Below are 5,372 nucleotides of genomic sequence, written 5' to 3' on the forward strand. Positions count from 1 at the left end.
TCTTTTTCTTCTACTCAGGCCTTCAGTGGATGGTGTCCACCCACACTGGAGAAGCCATCTGTCTATCCAGTTCATCAATTCAAATGCTGGTCTCTTCCAGAAACATCCTCATAGACACAGCCAGAAATGTCATACCAGCTATCTGGGTATGCCTTAGCTCATTCAAGTAACGCAAAAAAATAACTACATTGCTGCAATTGTCTTTTAACTGTGTAGAGAACATCTTGATGACAAGCCATCATGCTGAGGGTGGTAGATTAGAAAGATGGAAAGCACTCAGGTCGTTAATGATGCTGGTGAGGCTTAAATTAAAAGCCCTGGAGATGCCCATATTTTTTGAAATGTGAGATATGTTTTTATTTATGGATTTTTGGTTTATACTTTATTTTATTTATTTATTTGTTTGAGACAGAGTCTCAAGCTGTCACCCTGGGTAGAGTGCTGTGGTATCCCAACCCATAGCAAGCTCAAACTCTTGGGCTTAAGTGATTCTCTTGCCTCAGCTTCCCACATAGCTGGGACTATAGGCACCTGCTACAAAGCCCAACTATTTTGTTGTTGTTGTTGCAGTTGTCATTGTTGTTTAGCAGGCCCAGGCTGGGTTCAGACCTACCAGCCTTGGTGTATGTGGCTGATGCCCTACCCACTGAGCTATGGGCACCACCACTACTTTATTTTTATTGAGACAGAGTCTCACTCTCTTGCCTAGGCTATAGTGCCTTGGCATCATCCTAGCACATAGCAACTTCAAACTCCTGGGTTCAAGTGATCTTCCTGCCTCAGGCTCCCAAGTAGCTGAAACTACAGGCACCTGCCATAGCACCTGGATAATTTTTCTATTTTTAGTAGAGACAGGGTCTTGCTCTTGCTTAGGTTGGTCTTGAACCCCTGAGCTCCTGCCTTGGCCTCCCATAGTGCTAGGATTACAGGCATGAGTCACTGTGCCCAGCCTGTTTGTTTATTTTTAGAAATAGGGTCTCACTGTATTGACCAGGCTGATCTCAAACTTCTGGCCTTAAGCAGTCCTCCTGCCTTAGCCTCCCAAATAACTGACACCATAGGCACATGCCACCATGCTCAGCTAATCTTTTTGGTTGTTGACTTGCAGACAGTTGCTATGACAACCCAGTGGTCTCTAACCTAACCCCCACCCCCACCTCTCTCCACCCCTGAGCTGGGAGTCCTTCTGGGCTTTCCTTGTCAGCCAGCCCGCTCTTCTGTTTCCCACCTTTATCTACCTCCCCTCTCATTGTCACTCTCTGCAGATAACTTCACTCCTACTTGAAAGTGAAAATAGAAGCCATCAGGCAGAAGCCCCCTCAACTTCCTGCCCCTCACTCACACCCCACTGAAACATTTATTTTTATCCACTCTCATCCTTTCCTCCCTTTTATTGTGGGAAAAGTTTCCTTCCTGTTGCTAATCCCTCCACCTGAGGGCTGCATCCCAGTAACTGCAGCCTCCTTAGGAACCTTGGCTCTCAAAATCCCGTGTCCATCCCTTCAGTATTTCAACATGAAAGTCTTTCCTTTGTTCCCCAGGCTCTGTGTTCCCATCTCTGTGGTACCAGTCTCTCTTTCTTTCTTTTCTTTTGGAGCAAGGTTTTTGTTTTGTTTTTTTGAGACAGTCTCAGTATGTCACCCTTGGTAGAGTGCTGTTCACAGCTTACAGCAACCTCAAACTCTTGGGCTTAAGTGATTCTCTTGCCTTAGTCTCCCAAGGAGCTGGGGCTATAGGCGCTATTTTTTTTTTTGTTTTAGCAGGTCTTGGCTGTGTTCGAGTCCACTAGCCCTGGTGCATGTGGCCAGCGCCATACCACTGAGCTATGGGCGCCACCCTGGAGCAAGGGTTCTTCACCTTTTTAAACCACAGGAGCCTTTGGCAGTCTGGTGGATTTTTTTTTTTAGACAGAGTCTCACTTTGTTGCCCTGGGTAGAGTGCTGTAGATCACAGCACCTTCAAACACCTGGGCTCAAGCTATCCTCTTGCCTCAGCCTCCCAGGTAGCTAGGACTACAGGCGCACACCATGATGCTGGGCTAGTTTTTCTATTTTTAGTAGAGATGGAGTCTCCCTCTTGCTCAAGCTAGTCTCTAACTCCTGAGCTCAAGCAATCCACCCACCTGGCCACCCAGAGCACTAGGATTATAGGCGTGAGCCACTGTGCTGGATTTTTTTTTTTTCTTTTGAGACACAGCCTCAAGCTGTCCCCCTGGGTAGAGTGCTATGGCATTACAGCTCACAGCAACCTCCAACTCCTGGGCTCAAGTAAGTCTCCTGCCTCAGCCTCCCAAGTAGCTGGGACCACTGGCGCCTGCCACAACACCTGGCTATTTTTTGGTTGCAACTGTCATTGTTGTTTGGCGGGCCCGGGCTGAATTCGAACCCACCACCTTAGGTGTACGTGGCTGGTGTCTTAGCCACTTGAGCCACAAGCGCCGAGCCTGGATTTTCTTTCTAATACATAAAATAACATACATAAAATTACCATTAAAATCAATTATATATAGCTGTTATAATAGTTTAGAATTGTATAATAATTTTTGACATGAATCCATGTGTTTTCTTTTATTTCATGTCCTTTATTGATGCATAGTAAGATCTTGAAGTACGTCTAATAATTTCTGTCGTAATGATTATAAATAATATTCTGACACATCTGCATCACTGTAATATGATAGTAAAATAGCTGTGATTTTTACAGGTGACAGTCAGAGGTACTGCTAATACTATGAAGATGTGATGCCTATAGTCATTATTGAAGGAGAGGATAAATTTTAGTTAGAGCTGAGTGTAAATCAAGATGTAATTGTTTTCCCCATTCAAAATCGTGGACCCTGAGGGGCTTTGTGGACCCCAGATTAAAGTCCTGGTTTTAAAGCCCTGGCCAGGCACAGTAGGGCACACCCATAGTCCTAGCTACTAGAGAGGCTGAGGCAGGAGAATAGCTTGAACCCAGGTGTTGGAGGCTGCAGTGAGCCATGATCATACCACTGCTTTCCAGGCTGGGCATCAAAGCAAGTCAGCATCTTTAAAATAAATAAATGAACACACCATCTTAGGTCCCACCACAGACCTACTGAGTGCAAATCTGAATTTTTAGGAGATCTCTGGATTGTCGGTATGCACATTCAAGTTTAAGGAGCACTGTTTTACAATATGCTTAAGTGAGTCTTTTTATGTATCTTATTGAAGTAAAAGTGCTGAAAAGATATATAACTGACCAGGTTGAAATTACACATTCAAGATTCAGCTGTGCAGTTTACTTCACATAACAAAATTTAAATATTTAAAAACTGAAAAGATATAATCTGCAGTTGAATTTTCAGATTTTTGATTATAGATATTTAAAAACTTATATTTAAAACATAGCAAGGGCTTGGCGCCTGTGGCTCAAGTGGCTAAGGTGCCAGCCACATACACCTAGGGTACCGGGTTCGAATCCAGCCCAGGCCGCCAAACAAAAATGACAGCTGCAACCAAAAAATAGCAGGGCATCGTGGTGGACGCCTGTGGTCCCAGCTACTTGGGAGGCTGAGGCAGGAGTCTCACTTGAGCCCAGGAGTTGGAGGTTGCTGTGAGCTATGATGCCATAGCACTCTACCCAAGGGGACAGCTTGAGGCTCTGTCTCAAAGAAAAAAAACATAGCAAGAATATGCATATCACAGTTGATTTTAAATGCAAAAGTTATTCCAAGTATAAATTTAAGAATACTCTATTGGGGCTGGGCACAGTGGCTCACACCTATAATCCTAGCACTCTGGGAGGCTGAGGCAGGTGGATCGCTTAAGCTCAGGAGTTTGAAATTAGACTAAGCGAAAGTGAAAGCCCATCTCTACTAAAAATAGAAAAACTAGCTGGACATTGTGTCTGGTGCCTGTAGTCCCAGCTACTTGGGAGGCTGAAGCAGGAGGATGGCTTCAGCCCAAGAGTTTGAGGTTGCTGTGAGCTGTGAAGCTATGACACTCTATCCTATACCCACGGTGACAGAGTGAGACTCTATTTTTTTTTTTTTTTTTTTGAGGGAGAGTCTCAAGCTATTGCCCTAGGTGGAATGCTATAGCATCACAGCTCACAGCAACCTGAAACTCCTGGGTTTAAGCAATTCTCTTGCCTCAGCCTCCCAAGTAGCTGGGACTCCAGGCACCTGCCACAACGTCCGGCTAGTTATTGGTTGTAGCTGTCATTGTTTGGCAGGCCCAGATCAGATTCAAACCTACCAGCTCTGGTGTATGTGGCTGGAGCCTTAGCCACTTGAGCTACAGGTACCACCAGTGAGACTCTATTTTAAAAAAGAAAGGGCAAATACTCTGTTAGGAATCACTTGAATGCCAAGGTACATTTGTGTGTGCCACCAGGCCTCTGAAAAAGAAATTACTCTGTTTTTTAAATAAATGATTGTATTTTTATATATAGAGAGAGCCATTGGAGAAAGAATAGTAAAATTTTGATTTTATGCATTTTTTGCAGGTTGTTTCTCATACCATTTTTGGAATTTATTTTTCATGACAGCATTTTCAGGATTCTGTAACTATCCTTAGTTCATATCAACATTATCCTTTTAAATATATATATATATATATATATATATATAAAATTTTTTTGTGTGTGTGTGGTTTTTGGCCGAGATGGGTTTGAACCTGCCACCTCCGGTATCTGGGGCCTCCTTGAGCCACAGGTGCCACCCTTCGACCTTATTCCTAATTGCCATGTCCTTTCCCATAGCTGTTAACAGGCACCGTTTCAGCCATAAAGTGTGTGAAGTTGAAGTTAGCTTCATTCCAGGCTGTCTCAGAAACACATTTCTCTAGGAAGGCCTTCTTAAAATGTATTTGTTTCACTTTTTTATCTTGACATTCTTTAAATGTACCTTACGGAAAAGTAGCTTTTAGAAAGACAGGGATGTTGCTGTTATTTCCATTGTTGTATTCCTTTGTGTAGAACAAAGTTGCTGTCTATTCACTTTGTCACCACTGTGCGTTACCGGGTTGACTTAGTAGAGGCAGAGTGACAACATGCTGGAGGACATGGAGATCATTTATTAATTAGGCCTTCCCAGCCTCTCCCCAGTGTTCACATTTTGAAAGTGAAGATGTATAAACACAAGGGACAGGAAGAGAAGGGAAGAGGTAGTTTGCTACAGGAAGAGTTTCCTAGAGGCATTAGCCACAGAGCTGAGGGGTGCTGAGCACATCCATAGCTTGTCTTAGGCACATCCATCTATTTCAACTTTTTACATCATGAATGAGGAAACTCAGGCTCTTTTATTTTTCAGAAAATTTACTTGCATTATCTACCAATAATTTTAACAGTATTATTATGCATGGTCTGTATTTTCCTTTAACTTGTTTCCTTTTAATTTGTTTTTTTTT

This window comes from Otolemur garnettii, unplaced genomic scaffold, assembly GCF_000181295.1.
Source record: "Otolemur garnettii isolate 467f Iridium unplaced genomic scaffold, OtoGar3 scaffold00018, whole genome shotgun sequence".
Classification (NCBI taxonomy): domain Eukaryota; kingdom Metazoa; phylum Chordata; class Mammalia; order Primates; family Galagidae; genus Otolemur; species Otolemur garnettii.